This window comes from Dendrobates tinctorius, unplaced genomic scaffold, assembly GCF_039654945.1.
Source record: "Dendrobates tinctorius isolate UK_male_01 unplaced genomic scaffold, ASM3965494v1 ptg000250l, whole genome shotgun sequence".
Classification (NCBI taxonomy): domain Eukaryota; kingdom Metazoa; phylum Chordata; class Amphibia; order Anura; family Dendrobatidae; genus Dendrobates; species Dendrobates tinctorius.
This window is the reverse complement of record NW_027361917.1, coordinates 5,175,269-5,194,559: the sequence shown is the minus strand read 5'-3', so window position 1 is coordinate 5,194,559 and position 19,291 is coordinate 5,175,269. Positions and strand designations below refer to the sequence as shown.

The 19,291-nt window shown below is 41.6% G+C and overlaps 1 protein-coding gene across 3 annotated transcripts in view; it reads left to right on the top strand.

Moving 5' to 3' along the window:
- SLC24A3 (solute carrier family 24 member 3) overlaps window positions 1-19,291 on the top strand; it is a 592,036-nt gene that overhangs the window by 287,516 nt on the left and 285,229 nt on the right. The window lies entirely within an intron of this gene.

Below are 19,291 nucleotides of genomic sequence, written 5' to 3'. Positions count from 1 at the left end.
CAGCTTTATTTAAAACATGACATATCAATAAGAGACAAAAACTGCATGCACATAAAATCTAATTTACCTAATTGGTTCAGAAATGCTGCACAGAATCGGCAATATTAAAAAATTCAAGAACTATTCACTGTGGGAACGTAGCCCAAAAGAATAGCAATTTGATTACAAAATCTGGCAAGAATTTCTTTTTTCTGCAAATTACCCCACTGCTGACAGTATTTTAACTGATATATACAGACTGCAGACTTATGAAACCCCCCCCATCACATGCACTGTGTTCGCCGATTTCTGAGGCTGGATCGGAGGGTATGTATGCGTTATACATATTCCCGGCCAGAGCCCGTCCAGTTGGCGCGGCCTTGCTCCATACACTTGTAATACAATACAATTATATGGAGCAAGCTAGAGCCCACTGGACGGGCTCTGGCTGGGAGTACGTATACCGCATACATACCCTCCGATCCAGCCTCAGAAACCATCTAATCTCCGTGCTCTAGGGGGGTTTATAAGTCTGTAGTCACACTGATTGACTGCAAACTTATCGATTTGGACCGGACAACCCCTTTAATAAAAACACATATTTATAAATATATATATACAGTTGTGTGAATGAGTGTCACCCCTTCCTGATTTTTTATTCTTTTGCATGTTTGTCACACTTGAATGTTTTAGATCACCAAAAATATTTAAATATTAGACAAAGGTAACACAAGGATACAGAAAATGCAGTTTTTTAATGAAGGTCTTTATTATTAAGGGAAAAATAAATCCAAACCTACTGGGCACTGTGTGAAAAAGTGATTTCCCCCCTTAAAACATAAATTAACTGTGGTTTATCACATCTTTGGTAAGCTGAGTTCAAATTCCACAACCACACCCAGGCCTGACTACTGCCACACCTATTATCAATCAACAAATCACTTAAACAGGACCTACCTGACAAAGTGAAGTAGACCAAAAGAACCTCAAAAGCCAGACATCATGCCACATCCCAGACAAATTCTAGAACAAATGAGAAACAAAGCAATTGAGATCTATTAGTCTGGAAAAGGTTTTAAAGTCATTTCTAAAGCTCTGAGACTCCAGCGAACCACAGTGAGAGCCATTATCCACAAATGGCAAAAATATGTGGTGAACCTTCCCAGGAATGACCTGCCAACCAAATTTACTCCAAGAACACAGCGACAACTCATCCACGAGGTCACCAAACACTCCACAACAACATCCAAAGAACTGCAGGCCTCACTTGCCTCAGTTAAGGCCATTGTTCATGATTCCACCATAAGAAAGAGACTGGGCAAAAAAGGATACCGGATGTCGGAACATATTGTCCTTGATTTATCAAAGCAATTATGCCAAAATGCTGATGTTAAACCCTTTGAAAAGTCTCATTTTTAAACGCTACATGGAGTTGCACAAAGATTTTGTGACTTTTGGTGGTTTCACGCCAGTCTCAAGATGCTTTGTCAAATTGGGCAGAATTGGGGTGTGACGTGGGGAACAAGGGTAGAATGAGGGCGTAAAGCTACAGCTCAACGAATTCCTGTCAAGCTGACGCATAATTTAAGCCATAAGTATTACTCCAATCTCTGATAGTGTACGGAGGTGCATACCACTTTACAGACTCATCAGATTTATTCATTTGTCTCTTAGTAAATTAGGAGCATCTGAGTCCAGCATGACCCATCATCAAGAAACAGCGCCAGACTTAGTGAACCTGGACCATTATTTATATGTGTGTGAAGTATAATAAAGTCTTTAACTCCTTTACCCCTAATCCTGTTTTCACCTTCATGACCAGGCTAAATTTTACAATTCTGACCAGTGTCACTTTATGGGGTAATAACTCTGGAACACTTACACTGATCCAACTGAATCTGAGAATGTTTTTTGTGACATATTGTACTTCATGATAGTGGTAAAATTTCTTCAACATGACTTGCGTTTATTTGTGGAAAAATGGAAATTTGGTGAAAATTTGAAACATTTTGCAATTTTCAAACAAAGTTTGAATTTTTATGCCTTTAAATCAGAGATATGTCGCACAAAATAGTTAATAAATAACATTTCACATGTGTCTACTTTACATCAGCACAATTTTTGAAACTTTTTTTGTTAGGAAGTTAAAATGGTTAAAAGATAACCAGCGATTTCTAATTTTTTCAACAAAATTTTCAAAACCATTTTTTTATGGACCACATCCCATTTGAAGTGACTTTGAGTGGCCTATATGACAGAAAATGCCCCAGAGTGACACCATTTAAAAAACCTCACCCATCAAGGTGCTCAAAACCAAAAGGGTAACAGGAGAAAATAGACCACAAAATTTGTTGTGCAGTTTCTCTTGAGCACAATGATACCCCATATGTGTGGGAGAAACCACTGTTTCGGTGCTCGGCAGGATTCGGAAGGGAAGGAGCATCGTTTGACTTTTCGAACGCAAAATTGGCTTGAATTGAGAGCAGACGCCATGTTGCGTTTGGAGAGCCCCTGATGTGCCTAAACAGTGGAAAACCCCAACAAGTGACCCCTTTTTTGAAACTATGGAAAAAAAACGTAAAATAATTCAGCTCACCCCTTGTCGGTCGTCCTCCTTCGTTCTGGATTCACCCCTTACGCATGGATTAGCCTTGGGCTCCAGGCAGATAATTGACTATGGGCAGTAGAATGTATTTAAAACTTCTGGTTTATTTTAGACATATTAAAATACAGTGCAGCATGTTGCAGTCACAGGGCTGAACTTGAGGAACAACAATCCTACGCGTTTCAGCTATAGGAAGCCTTAATCATGGATAACGTTAAAATTAAAAAACAGAGTTTTTATATTTCCTTTTTCCTGCTATGGGAGCTAATTAGTTAGTGATGTCATTAATTGGTAAGTAGGAATTCCCTTATTTCGTATACTAAAAATGCATCCTTATGCAGGTATATGGAAATTTAATGATCAAAAAATCTCTGTATATTGATAAGCATACAATTATAAACATGGTGTGATAAATACATCATAAGTTAGCATAAATACTGCACACATGGTTAATCATGAATATTGCAGAATTAGGTCCTGCCTCAACAGGAGAAACTAGACCCCTCAAGAAACTTATTTTGATGTGTGAGGAGCACTTTGAGCCCCCAGATGCTTCACAGAAGTTTCTAACTTAGAGCCGTGAATGCATAAAATCACATTTTTCCACTTCCACAAAAATTGTCTTTTAGCCCAATTTTTTTTTATTTTCACAAGTGTAAGAGGAGATAATAGACCACAAAAAATGCTGTGCGCTTTCTCCTGAGTATACGGAAACCGCATATGTGGGGGAAAACTACTGTTTGAGTGCACTGCAGGGATCAAAAGGGAAGGAGCAACATTTTACCTTTTAAACGCAAAATTGGCTATAATCGAGAGCAGACGCCATGTCGCGTTTGGATAGCCCTTGAATTGCCTAAACAGTGGAAACCCCAACATGTGACTCTGTTTTGGAACTAGACACCCCCAGTAATTTATCTAGATGTGTGGTGAGCACCTTGAAGCCCCAGGTGCTTCACGCAAAATTATAACGTTGAGTCGTGAAAATAAAAAAATCACATTTTTTCCTCAAAAATGTTATTTTAGCCCCATTTTTTTATTTTCACAAGTGTAACAGGAGAAAATGAAGCCCAAAATCTGTTGTGATATTACTCCTGAGTCCTCTGATACCTCATATGCAGAGGAAAACTACTGTTTGGCGCAGAGCTCAGATGGGAAGGAGTGACGTTTTGGAATGCAGACTTTGATGGAATGGTCTGCTGGCGTCATGTTGGTTTTGGAGAGCCCCTGCTGTGCATAAACAGTGGAAATCCACCACAAATTACCCAACTTTGGAAACTAGACCCCCAAAGGAATTTATCTAGCTGTGTGGTCAGCACCTTGAAACCACTGGTACTTCTCAGAATGTTATAACTTTGAATCGTACAATTTTAAAAATCTATTTTTTTTTCCACAAAAACTTTGTTTAAGCCCCAATTTTTTTTTATTTTTACAAGACTAACAGGAGAAAATGGATTCCCAAAATCTGCTTTGTAATTTCTCGTGAATATGCTGATACCCTGTATGTGGAGAACAACTACTATTTGGGTGCATGGCAAGGCTCAGAAGGGAAAGAGTGACGTTTTGGAATGCAGACTTTGACGGAATGGACTGTGGGTGTCATGTCTTGTTTGGAGAGCCCTTGATGTGCCTAAACAGTGGAAATCAAACAATCTCAATATGTATATACAAGGGTCTGAAATATAATCATAAACATTTATCCCCTAAAATGATACTTTATTTAGTTAAATAGACCAACCAATTGGTCAGGCACCAAAAATACCAAAGTGACAAAATAAATCAAAAAACAAAATTTAACCAACACAGTGTCCAAGCTAAAAAAACCCTTAAGGGAAAACTAGGATCCCTAATTGATATCCTGAGCTTTCACCTGCCTGGCCGCGGAGGTTGGCACCCTAGGGGGGGACGTTGTGGTGCCCCCACTCAACGGTGGCTATCCCTAGGGACCCTGATGTACCCTGCAGTCACTAAGGATACCCTCTACCCGATATTAAAGGGACCCCTAGTCCTAGACAGATGTGATACTGCTCTAAAGAGGACCCTAGATCCCTTATCAAGTTAAAATCAAAAGAACACATATAATGTACATATAGTATCAGATGGCATCATGGGTATAATAAGTCCCCTCAAAGAATATCAATGTATAATATTTAGATGTCTTGGGGGATTCACAGATTATAAAGTGACAATAAGCTGGCAATGCTCTGACCTTATAGTCATCAGAGCAGGTTTACACGTTGATGGCGGCGGTTTTAGCTTGGACACTGTGTTGGTTAAATTTTGTTTTTTGATTTCTTTTGTCACTTTGGTATTTTTGGTGCATGACCAATTGGTTGGTCTTTTTAACTAAATAAAGTATCATTTTAGGGGATAAATGTTTATGATTATAAACAGTGGAAATCCCCCACAATTGACCCCTTTTGGAAACTAGACCCCCCAAGGAATTTATCTAGATGTGTAGTGAGCACATTGACCCCCAGATCCTTAACAGAAAATTATAACATTGAGTTGTAAAAATAAAAAAAAATATTTTTTTTCCACTAAAAAAATATGGGGCTAAGATAACATTTTTTTTTTTACAAGTGTTACAGGAAAAAATGGACCCCCATATCTGTTGTGCAATTTCTCCTGAGTATGCTGATACCCCATGTGTGGAGGAAAACTACCGTTTAGGCGCATGGCAGGACTTGGAAGGAAAGGAGTGATGGTTTTGAATGCAGACTTTGATGGATTCGTCTGCGGGAGTCATGTCACATTTGGGGAACCTCTGATGTGCCTAAACAGTGGAAACATCTACAAGTGACCCCATTTTGGAACTGATCTAGTGTTTTCTGGTATGTAAATTTTGTAATTTAGTGGCATACGTAAGTTTTATAGAGTGCATCAGGTTGGCATATGTTAGTTGTGTAGTTTACGTCAGGTTGGCATATGTGAGTTGTGTAGTCTACGTCAGGTTGGCATACAAGAGTTGTGTAGTGTATGTCAGGTTCGCATACATGAGTTGTATAAGTCAGAAATGAGTTTAGTAGTCCATAGTTGTGTGGTACAGTTTGAAGCATTCTTTTATACACAGGCCAGATTTGTTGGGCATGTGTATCACTGATAGGGGTGTCTTTGTGTATCCCCCTTCTGTAACACCCTCGGTACCTCTTTTGCTGCTGTAATTTCTTTGTGGTTTGAGGGCCCTCCCCTGGGAAATGTTGGCCTGGTATGATACAAGCACCTTCAGTTCCGGAAGTACTGGGGCCCATTCCTTCCTTACTTCTAAAGATTAGGGCCTTTATTACTACTTCCTGGAACTGAAGGTACGATGGACCGGTCTGGCCTGCACATCGTGTTAGCATGTAAGCGTTGTACATTGCTATATGTACGATGTGTATGGCTTTTCTCATGGTACTGACTTGATGAGAGATCAACTCCCCCATCTTCTTGTAATACCCCAGTACACAGTCTGGTTTGGTGATCTGTGTAAAGGGAACTCGTACAGCAGTGTTTGTGCTTGCATCACCGATCACCATGTATGGTGATAAAGAAAACGACATCCCTCTTGATCTTGTACTTGACTACCAGTAGGTTGTCACTAAACTGAGCTCTGCTATCACCCTTTCTGAGCAGATGTCCAATTAGCATCTTAGGGAAGTCTCTCTGATTTTTTCAGACAGAATAAACAGCATGTGCAGCAGTAAAGGCACCCCTAATTAATACTTGGTCGCACACCCTTTGGCATTGATGACAGCCTCCAAAGTTTCTTGTAGCCATCTATAAGCTTCTTGTACTTAGCTGGTATTCTCTCCCACTCTTCCTTTGCAGTTTGTTCAAGTTCTTCAATGCTTGCAGGGGTCTTTTTCCCAATGACAGATTTCAGCTCACCCCGAAGATTTTCAATGAGATTGAGGTCAAGACTCATTGCTGGCCATTTTAAAGCAGTCCATTTTTTTTTTTCAATCATTCCTGTTTACGTTTGGATGTGGTCTTGCTGGAGGACCCATGATTTTCAACTCAAACCAAGTTTTCTTACACTGGGTAGGATATTTCACTCTAAAATCTCTTGATAATTCTCTGATTTCATGATTCCTGTGATATTGTCAAGGACTCCAGTACCAGACGCAGCAAAGCATCCCACAGCATTATGGATCCTCCACCATGCTTAACTGTCGAAAGGGTGTTCTTTTCCTTGTAAGCTTTATTGTGCCGTCTGTACACAAACTGTTGCTTTGCATTGCCAAAAAGCTCTGTATTTGTTTCATCTGTCCACAGAACATTTTCCCAGAAGGGTTGTGGTTTGTCAAGGTACTTTTTTTTGTATATTCTTCAGCAATTTTTTCTTCCTTGGCCTTTGCCCATAAAGCTCTGCTTGATTTAGTGTGCGGCATATGGTACTTGTTGAAACCATGAGCCCAGACTGTTCCAGATTGGCCTTCAGGTCTTTACATGTTTGACGTGATGTTTTTTTTCCATCATTCGCACCAACCTTCGAAGGCATATCTTGTCAATTTTCCACTTTCCCCCATATCCAGGCAGGTTCTAGATGGTACCATGCTTGGCAAACTTCTTAACTACATTGCGCATTGTTAACACTGGGATAGCAAGGTCTTTAGAGATGGCCTTTTACCCTTTGGAAGTCTTGTGTTTGCTAATAATCGCAGTTCTGATGTCTTCAGACAGCTCATTTGTCTTCACCATTGTGACAAAGGAACATGTGGCTTTTTAAAACACTGAAGTCATCATTCATTGGCTAATTCATGTCACATGGGCACGACAATTAATCATAGATGATTCTCAGTTATGTTTTACCAAGTGTTTACATACTAATTTAATGTAAAGGCTGCCAGTTCCACTGTCATAGCAAGCTTTACGTTTTTCTGTTTTTCCCTCCCATTGCTTTTTGTTTTTAATTATCATTTATCATTTGCTCCTTTGTATTTCACACGAGTGCTCTATACAAATAAAACTATTTTGCTTGAAACTAATCAAAATTATTTCTTTTGATTCTTTTTTCCGTACAAAAACAAAAACATAACAACTGGAGGCCAATCACTGATGTGATGTGTCAGTGATCAGCGCTCGACAGATGTAGGATGCACACATGAAGTGGTGCAAAGGGCGGGAATATAGCGGGACAGGACAAAAAAGTCCTTGAAAACAGCGAACAAGAGTGCAAATCTTTGATTTCCATCACTGATCAGCGCTCGGCGGCTGCAGGACGCACGCATGTAGATGGTGCAAAGGGTGGGAGAAAAAATAGACAGGGACAAAATATGCTTGAAAACAGCGATTATGAGTGCAGATCAGTGATTTGAGTTACTGATCAGTGCTCAGCGGCTGCAGGATGCACAAAAAAGAAAAAAACTGCCTGAAACACTGAAAACACTGTGATTTGCTTTCCAAAATTGAACAGCCAATCATGGGGAACATAGTTGCAGGGGGGATGACTCCTGTTGCACCTTAACCCCTTCCTGACATCCGACGTACTATCCCGTCCATGGGACCCGGGCCCCTATGCCCATGGACGGGATAGTACGTCTACCGCGATCAGCGGCGCCCACGTGGTGAGCGCCGCTGATCGCGGCCGGGTGTCAGCTGGTTATCACAGCTGACACCCGGCACAATGTGTCAGGGGCGGTCACGGACCGCCCCCGACACGTTAACCCCTTGCACACCGCGATCAAACATGATCGCGGTGTACCGGGAGTTCAAGGGAAGCATCGGCAGGGAGGGGGCTCCCTCCGTGCTTCCCTGAGCCCCCCACGGCAGCGCAATGTGCAGCGCTGCTGCGGGGGGGGCTCCTTTCCTCCAGGCCCCCGAATCCAAAATGGCGACGAGGGCCTTCGGGGGCCTGGTGGAAGCTGGCTTCCTCAGTGCCTGCAAAGCACAGGCAAGAGGAAGTCTTCTTCAATGCCTGTGACAGATTGCTGATCTGTCACAGTGATCTGTGATGTGACAGATCAGCGATCTGTCACAGGACAGTGATGTCCCACCTGGGACTATGTAATAAAGTAAAAAAAAAATTAAAAAAAGTGTAAAAAGTGTAAAAAGAATTTTTAAAAAATCGCCAAATAAATTAGTAAAAAAAAAAAAAAATATTCCCCAATAAATTCATTTTTTGAAAATAAAAAAAAACTAAAACAATAAAAGGACACATATTAGGTATCGCCGCGTCCGTAATGACCCGCCCTATAAAACTGTCCCATTAGTTAACCCCTTTAGCGAACCCCTTAAAAAATAAAAATAAAAAACGAAGCAAAAAATAATGATTTATTATCATACCGCCAAACAAAAAGTGTAATAACGCGCGATCAAAAAGACGCATATAAATATCCATGGTACCGCTGAAAACGTCATCTTGTCCCGCAAAAAACGAGCCACAACACAGCATCATCAGTGAAAAAATAAAAAAGTTATAGCTCGCAGAATAAAGCGATGCAAAAATAATTATTTTTTATATAAAATTGTTTTCATTGCATAAAACCGACAAAACATAAAAAAAGACCTAAATGAGGTATCGCTGTAACCGTACTGACCCGAAGAATAAAACCGCTTTATCAATTTTACCGCACGCGGAACGGTGTAAACGCACTCCCCCAAAAGAAATTAATGAAACGCTGGTTTTTGTTCATTCTGCGTCCCAAAAATCGGAATAAAAAGCGATCGAAAAATGTCACATGCCCGAAAATGGTACCAATAAAAATGTCAACTCTTCCCGCAAAAAATAAGACCTCACATGACTCGGTGGGTCAAAATACGGAAAAATTATAGCTCTCAATATGTGGTGATGCAAAAACTATTTTTACAATAAAAAGCGTCTTTTAGCGTGCGACAGCTGCCAAAAATAAAAACCGCCATAAATAGTAAATCAAACCCCCCATTATCACCCCCTTAGTTAGGGAAAAATAATAAAATTAAAAAAATGTATTTATTTCCATTTTTCCATTAGGGTTAGGGTTAGGGCTAGGGTTAGGGCTAGGGTTAGGGCTAGGGTTAGGGCTAGGGTTAGGGCTAGGGTTAGGGTTAGGGCTAGGGTTAGGGTTAGGGCTAGGGTTAGGGCTTGGGTTAGGGCTAGGGTTAGGGCTGAGATTAGGGTTAGGGGTGTGTTGGGGTTCGGGTTGGAGTTAGAATTGGGGGTTTCCACTGTTTGGGCACATCAGGGGCTCTCCAAATGCAACATTGCGTCTGATCTCAATTCCAGCCAATTCTGAGTTGAAAAAGTCATATGGTGCTCCTTCCCTTCCAAGCTCTGCCATGCGCCCAAACAGTGTTTTACCCCCACATGTAGGGTATCAGCCTACTCAGGACAAATTGCAAAACAATTTTTGGGGTCCAATTTCTCCTGTTACCCTTAGGAAAATAAAAAATTGGGGGCAAAAATATCATTTTTGTGGAAAAAAATGATTTTTTTATTTTCACGTCCGAGCGTTAAAAACTTCTGTGAAGCACTTGGGGGTTCAAAGTGCTTACCACACATCTAGATAAGTTTCGTGGGAGGGTCTAGTGTCCAAAATGGGGTCACTTGTGGGGAGTTTCAATAGTTTAGGTACATCAGGGGCTCTCCAAACGCACATGACACCCGCAGACCATTCCATCAAAGTCTGCATTCCAAAATGGCACTGCTTCCCTTCCGAGCCCCGACGTGTGTCCATACAGTGGTTTTCTCCCACATATGGGGTGTCAGCATACTCATGACAAATTGGACAACAACTTTTGCGGTCCAATTTCTCCTGTTACCCTTGGGAAAATAAAAAAATTGGGGACTAATTGATCATGTTTGTGGAAAAAATACGATTTTTTTATTTTCATGCCCGGGCATTATAAACTTCTGTGAAGCCCTTGGGGGTTCAAAGTGCTCACCACACATCTAGATAAGTTCCTTAGGGGTTCTCGTTTCCAAAATGGGGTCATTTGTGGGTGTTTCCACTGTTTAGGTACATTAGGGGCTCTCCAAAGGCAACATGACACCCGCAGACCATTCCATCAAAGTCTGCATTCCAAAACGTCACTACTTCCCTTCCGAGCCCTGACGTGTGTCCATACAGTAGTTTTCTCCCACATATGGGGTGTCAGCGTACTCAGGACAAATTGGACAACAACTTTTGGGGTTCAATTTCTCCTGTTACCCTTGGGAAAATAAAAAAAATTGGGGACTAATTGATCATGTTTGTGGAAAAAATACGATTTTTTTATTTTCATGCCCTGGCATTATAAACTTCTGTGAAGCCCTTGGGGGTTCAAAGTGCTCACCTCACATCTAGATAAGTTCCTTAGGGGGTCTAGTTTTCAAAATGGGGTGGGGGTTTCCACTGTTTAGGTACATCAGGGGTTTTCCAATCGCGAAATGGTGTCCGATCTCAATTCCAGCCAAAAACGTCAAATGGCGCTGCTTCCCTCCCGAGCTCTGCCATGCGCCCAAATAGTGGTTTACCCCCACATGTGGGGTATCAGCGTACTCAGGACAAATTGCACAATAACTTTTAGGGTGCTGTTACCCTTGGAAAAATAAGAATTGAGGGTGAAAAGATCATTTTTGTGGAAAAAATATGATTTTTTAATTGTACGGCTTTATGTTATAAACTTCTGTGAAGCCCTTGGGGGTTCAAAGTTCTCACCACACATCTAAATAAGTTCCTTAGGGGGTCTAGTTTCCAAAATGGTGTCATTTGTGGGGGGTTTCCTCTGTTTTGGTACATCAGGGGTTTTCCAATCGCGACATGATGTCCGATCTCAATTCCAGCCAAAAACGTCAAATGGCGCTGCTTCCCTTCCGAGCTCTGCCATGCGCCCAAATAGTGGTTTACCCCCACATGTGGGGTATCAGCATACTCAGGACAAATTGCACAATAACTTTTAGGGTCCTGTTACCCTTGGGAAAATAAAAATTGGGGTGAAAAGATCATTTTTGTGGAAAAAATATGATTTTTTAATTGTACCGCTGTACGTTATAAACTTCTGTAAAGCCCTTGTGGGTTCAAAGTTCTCACCACATATCTAGATAAGTTCCTTGGGGGGTCTAGTTTCCAAAATGGGGTCACTTGTAGGGGGTTTCCACTGTTTAGGTACATCAGGGACTCTCCAAACGTGACATGGCGTCCGATCTGAATTCCAGCCAATTTTGCATTGAAAAAGTCAAACGGCGCTCCTTCCATTCTGAGCTCTGCCATGCGCCGAAACAGTCGTTCCCCCCACAAATCAGGTATCAGCGTACTCAGGACAAATTGCACAATAACTTTTGCAGTCCAATTTCTCCTGTTACCCTTGGTAAAATAAAAAAAATTGAACCTGAAGTATTTATTTTGTGAAAAAAAGTTAGATGTTCATTTTTTTTTAAATATTCAAAAAAATTCCTGTGACGCACCTAAAGGGTTAATAAACTTCTTGAATGTGGTTTTGAGCACCTTAAGGGGTGCAGTTTTTAGAATGGTGTCACTTTTGGGTATTTTCTATCATATAGACCCCTCAAAGTGGCTTCAAATGTGATGTGGTCCTAAAAATAAAATGGTGTTGTAAAAATGAGAAATCGCTGGTCAACTTTTAACCCTTATAACTTCCTAACAAAAAAAATTTTGGTTCCAAAATTGTGCTGATGTAATGTAAACATGTGGGAAATGTTAGTTATCAAGTTTTTTGTGTGCCGTATCTCTGTGATTTAAGGGCATAAAAATTCAAAGTTGGAAAATTGCAAAATTTTCAAAATTTTTGCCAAATTTCCGTTTTTTTCACAAATAAACGCAAGTTATTTGAATGAAATTTTACCACTAACATGAAGTACAATATGTCACGAGAAAACAATGTCAGAATCACCGGGATCCATAGAAGCGTTCCAGAGTTATGACCTCATAAAGGTACAGTGGTCAGAATTGTAAAAATTGGCCCGGTCATGAACGTGCAAACCACCCTTGGGGGTGATGGGGTTAATGCAATCACGCACTGTATTAAAGATATGACGTATCCATATGAACCTACCAACCAGAACATATGGATACATTAAAGATCATAAAGGGGTTACGAGAAACCTGTCATATTGTAAATGCAGCTCTGTTTGTGGCAGAATGGTAGAGAGAAGAAGAAGCTGAGCAGATTAATATAAAAAGTTTTGTTGTAAAAGATGCAGTATAACTTGTATTTTATTCTTTTCATGTTTGGGAGTCTAGTGCATGGTCCTATTCAGTGATTGACAGTCTCCCATATATGACTGTTTACAGAGAGCATTACAACTTATACTGCTTTTCTCCCTATAAAGCTGCAGTATGTATCAATTAGATGCATGTAGGTCAGATACTATGCTCAACGTGACAAGCTCACTTTGCTGAACTAATATAATTGACTTTTTTGTTTTCTTATTTTTCAGATTTTGGGTTGGAATTAGTGGATGTAATCGAACAAAAGCACAATTAAAATGAAATAGACATTAGACTTGTAGTATACTCCAAGATTCTTGGTAAGGCTGAGTTCACACGTCGCAATTTTTTTGCGTTTTCGCGGCGGTTTTAAACGCGCGATTTTGCCACGAAAAATAAGCATCCCATGCAATCCTATGGGATTCGGCAATGCTGTGCTAATGCTGCGTTTTTTTCCGCGGCGGAATCGCTTCGTGGTAAAAAACGCAGCATGCTCATTAATTTAGCGGAATCGCGGCGATCCCGCACCCATAGGATTGCATTGTTCCGCTTACTTCCCGCATGTGGCTGTGCCCACCATGCGAAAAGTAAGCAGAACATTTGCGGATGGTACCCACGGTCCGGAGGAGAGGAGACTCTCCTCGGGGCTGTGGGTACCTTATCCCTGTAAAAAATAGAATTAAAATAAAAAATATTGTTATTCTCACCTTCCGGCGTCCCGCGCAGCCTTCCCGCCTCTCTCCACGCTCCCGGTCCCAGTAATCCTTTGCGAGAATGACCGCGATGACGTTGAGATCTCACGGCAGCGCGACGTCTCGCGGTCATTCGCGATGACGTCACGGGAGCGCGACATCTCGCAGTCATTCGCTCAAAGGATTACTGGGACTGGGAGCATGGAGAGAGGTGGGAACGCTGCGCGGAACGCCAGAAGGTGAGAATAACAATATTTTTTTTTTTTAATTATTTTTTACATTTTATCTTTTACTACTGATGCTGCATAGGCAGCCTCAGTAGTAAAAAGTTGGTCACACTCGTCAAACACTGTATGTATGACGAGTGTGACCAACCTGTCAATCAGTTCTCCAAGCGATGCTCCAGATTGCTTGGAAAACGCTAGCATTCTGCAAGCTAATTATGCTTGCAAATCACTAGTTTTTCCGCGGGAAAATCGTGCGAATTTAAAATGCGATTTTCCCGCGGAATGGAATTCCGGAATTCTCGCGGTAACTTCCGCGAGAGTTCCGCTACGTGTGCACATAGCCTTAACAGTTGTCATTTGTCCACGTAAGTGGCACACTTTTATTATGTATTGGATGATCAGAACAGAATGCCTCTGTTTCTTCTTTTACAAATGTTATTGATCTTACAGTCAACACATTGCTGCTTCAAATAATTGCTAACATTTCAAATAGCGTCTGCACAACGAGAGACTTTCAAGCTCTCGTCCAGTTCTTTATGATTAGGAGAAAGCTTTTAGAATCTACACAGCAGTAACTATACAAATAATGGAATCATTCTATAGAAAGTAGCAATTTCAGCCCTATTAAAGCTTTGAACACTCTTCTTACTGGAATTACAAATCCACAACCCTTAAGACCAAAGAATTCTGCTGTGCTGCCTATTTTAGGAGTAGTGGTAGCAGAATGAAATATGGTGGCTCGGTGGTTAGCATTACGTGTTTGAATCTGACAAAGGAGTTTATATGTTCTCCCTGTGTTTTGTGGGTCTTGTACAAAAACATACTAATGGGTTAATCCGCTTTCTACAAAATTGGTCCCAGTGTGTGTTGTGTGTGCATGAAAAAAAAGTGAAATCAGGTTGTGAACTCCAATAGGGACAGGAATTGATGTGAATGATTAAAGAGATTGTCCACTATTTTATAATAATAATAATAATAATAAATGTTATTTCTATAGCGCCGACATATTCCGCAGCACTTTACATTTCAGAGGGGATTTGACATTACAGCATAACAATAATCACATAGATTATAATAAATACCAAGAGGAATGAGGGCCCTGCTCGCAAGCTTACAATCTATGAGGAAAAAAGGGAGACACGAAAGGTGGGTGGTAACAGTTGCCCTGATTGTATGGACCAGCCATAATGTTACGTGTGTAACAGTACAGACGCAGAGGACTAATGGATGCATAAAGCATGTGGGAACATGATGCGGGGAGCCTGGTTATGGTAAAACTTTTGGCTGTGCCACACAGGCAAAGATTAGGTTAATGTGTTGAGGCGATAGGCCAGCCTGAATAAATGCATTTTCACGGCATGCTTAAAATTGTGGGGATTGGGGACTAATCGTATTGACCTGGGAAGTGCATTCCAAAGAATTGGCGCAGCACGTGTAAAGTCTTGGAGACGGGAGTGAGAGGATCTGATTATTGAGGATGCTAACCTCAGGTCATCAGCAGAACGGAGGGCGCGGGTAGGGTGGTATACTGAAACAAGGAGGAGATGTAGGGTGGTGCTGAGCCATGAAGAGCTTTGTGGATGAGGGTAATAAGTTTGTACTGGATTCTGGAGTGGATGGGTAGCCAGTGTAATGACTGGCACAAGGTAGAGGCATCGGTGTAACGATTGGCGAGGAATATGATCCTGGCTGCAGCATTCAAGACAGATTGGGGGGGGGAGGGTTTAGTAAGAGGGAGACCGATTAGAAGAGAGTTACAATCAGGGGCTGGCTGGCAAATTTTAGCCTGGGGGGCAAACACAAAGCACTGGCCCAAGAGTGGTGGCCCATCTTTATGTTAAAGAGTCTAAGGTCTCACATACCATTCAGTGTTAGTAGTGCGCATCCGAGGTGCAACCGATAAGAAACCATTTCATACATACTAAACTTAAATTGTCTTAGTAGAGTTGATCGAATATTTCAAAATTCGGTTCCGATTATGATCAGCGGCAAATATTGTATTTGCAATATTCGCTGAACACAGCCAAACATCATTGGAGTCAATGGGAGTAGAAATGACCGAATAAGTTAGTACCATAATGGCACGAATATGGCAAACTCAGATTCGGTGATCGATTCCGAATATATTTGCTCAACTCTACTACTTAGCCATACCGTAAAGTGTTACACACAACAAATGCTACCTGAGATGTCAGCCTTAACCTGTTAATTCTTATAATCACATGCCTCCTTGCAGTAACACCCCAGTGTGTACAGTCACACATAATGTAAGATTGATATACAGACATGACAAATGCCTAAGAAAATTTAGTTTTACTCTTGTACTGAATCCACTAATACACTTAGACCACAATTCAGCAAAGTATTTTTGCTAGAATTCTGGCATAATACACTTTGAAAAGTCAGAAAATTTGTGCACATCTCAAAGTTGTTAAAAAAAAGTTGTGGCTTTTGCCATTTTCACCCAGTCTTAGCCAGATACACCAAAGTAGGAGAACACGGGCGGAAAGTGGTAAGGCAAAGCACGTCAACCAAATTCTTCAAAAGTTACAATACTTTAGTTGCCTAACTTAATCCAGAAATGCAGAATTTTGGCAAGGCGCCCACCAGTAATAAGATGTGCCTAATTCATTACGTGATCAGTGCACCTCTTAATGAGTCTTACACCTGCACTGTCAACATTAGCGGGATTGTCCGGTACCAATAATGTCCTCTGTAAATTTCTATCCTTACACCCTAACCGCTTTGCAATGAGCTTTATTACACAACACCCTACACTTCTCCCTACCTATCTAATCGCTAAGGCTGTGTACCCATGTAAGCATTTTTTTCGCGTTTAAGCGTTTTTCCCAGTAAAAACGCTTCAAAATCGTATACAAGAAGCATCCCATTCTTTTTAATGAATTCCGCAATTTTTGTGCATATGATGCGTTAATTTCTGCAAAAAAAACACATTTCCAAGTATATTCTATTAGCAGGAGGATGCTCCTGTAAAAAACGCAAACAAAAACACGCAAAAAACGCATAAAAAATGCGCGTTTTTCCTGGGAAGAAGTCTGTTTTTTTCTGCATACGTGGCCTAAGGCTATAAGCCCACGTATGTAGAAAATTTCTGCATGAAAACCGGACAGCTTCCCAGAAAATGCACGTTTTTGCCGCGATTTTTTCCGGAGCGTCCCCAGACACATAGAAAATAGCCAGAAATGCGGCATTTACCCCGAAATTAATGAGCATGCTGCGTTTTTTACCGCGAAGCGTTTTTTTCGTGGTAAAAAACGCAGCAATATGCACAAAAAGTAAGTGAATGGGAAGCTTCTTTAAGGCGTTTCTTGAGCAGATTTTTTTGGTAAATCCGCGGGAAAAACGCGAAAAAAAAACCGCAACATGTGAACACAGCCTAAAAGTAGTTTTTTTACTCCATTTCCGGTGGCGTTTTGTTTAAAGGGAACCTGATTGCAGAAATACTCTATTAACCTGCAGATATGGGAATTATCTGCAGATTAATAGTTACTGACCTGCCCAGCGCCCTCACTTAGCCGAACGCTGTCAGTCACGGGGTGGGGGAAGTGCCGACGCAGGTTCAGTCACGGCTCTGAGTATACAGAGTGATGGCTGTAATTGCGCCCCCAGTCCTGACTGACAGCCCTCCCCAATGCAGGGAATCAGTCAATGCGAGGGTGCGGTTGCAGAGCGGTGATTGAACCTGTGTCGTCACCGTCTCCGTGAATAAAACGCGAACGCTACATGGAGGATAAAGTTAATTTTCTCCCTGCAGTGTTCGGCTAAGTGCAGGCGCCTGGCTTGTTAGGAACGCTATTAACCTTTAGATTAACCCCATATCTGCAGGTTGATAGAATTTTTTCTGTTGACAGATTCCCTTTAAGAGGAGCCTCTTAAGATGCCTTGTAACCATAGTCTGTGGGAGATGTGCTTCTATCTCTGCCCATCACATCTTCTAACTGTGAAACAAGAGGTCATAAGGTGGCAGAGATAGTAGTAGTGAGTGACACCCCACAGCTTCTACCACCACCCTCCAAATACGCAGTGGAGCTGTATGCATGCACCCCGGCTTCATTGTCGCCCTGCACATGCCCAGGGAGGCGGCAGTGATGTAGGACACTGACAAATGCCAGATTTTCAAAGTTGGCGCTAATGGCTGACAAAGTCTTGTGTCACCGCTGCTTCATTGTGAGCACAAAGTGCGTTCATAAATCTGGTATGCATACACCCAGCTTACTGCACATTAACAGGGATACAGAGATCTGCAACTACACATCCCCACGTACACAGACACAGGCATGTTACCATATACACAGATCCACACATACACACGTCACCACAGAGGCAAAAACATCACCATGTACACAGACACACGCACATTACCATATACATGGATCCACACATACACAGGTCACCACAGAGGCAAAAACATCACCATATACACAGACACAGGCACATTACCATATACTGTACATGGATCCACACATACACACGTTATCACAGAGGCACAAATATCACCATGTACACAGACACATAGACGTTACCATATACATGAATGCGAGCACACACACACGTCACCACAGAGGCACAAACCACCACATACACACGCACGTTACCATATACATGGATCCACACATACACACATCACCACAGAGGCACAAACCACCACATACACACGCACGTTACCATATACATGAATACACACATACACAGGTCACCACAGAGGCACAAACATCACCATGTACACAGACACACGCACGTTACCATATACATGGATCCACACATACACACGTTATCACAGAGGCACAAATATCACCATGTACACAGACACACGCACGTTACCATATACATGGATCCACACATACACACATCACCACAGAGGCACAAACCACCACATACACATGCACGTTACCATATACATGAATACACACATACACAGGTCACCACAGAGGAACAAACATTACCATGTACACAGACACGCACGTTACCATATACATGGATCAACACATACACAGGTCATCACAAACTCACACACATCACCACGTATATACTCACACACATAGACATGTCACTATGCACACATACAAATGCATTCATATGAACATCACCATTTAAACGGACGCACGTATACAAACGTCACCGCAAACATATACGTCACTGTCACGGGGTCCTTCTCTGGTATCACACAATCAACAGAGCAAGAGGAGAGTGAACAATTCCAAGACATTTATTTAGGCAAAAATATGAAAGGTCCATATTCAGTCCACCCCACAAAGGATAGATAGTCCAGAATCTGAATGCAGTTCAGTAACAGTATAACATGTCCAGGGAGATGAGAGTCCAAAATCCAGCTGACAGTGATAACATGTTCCATATATTCTTCTTTCTCTCTGAAGTCCTGTCTTCACACCATGCTCTGCACACAGCAACTGACTTGCCCAGCCCCTATCCTCCCCAGCCCCCCTCATTATGTCCAGGGGGAGTCAAAACAGGTTGGGGACGGTTTTCAGGCCTCCCAGACTTGACAAAAGGTGCCTGGGGGATTATGACACTACAGGGGGTCATCAAGAGTCATAGATAAAAGTCAGGCTGCAGACATACAAGGCATCAAGATTAACACTATGCAAATCAGTGAAATAGCAATATACACAAAATGATATCCATATAGCATATCACACCATC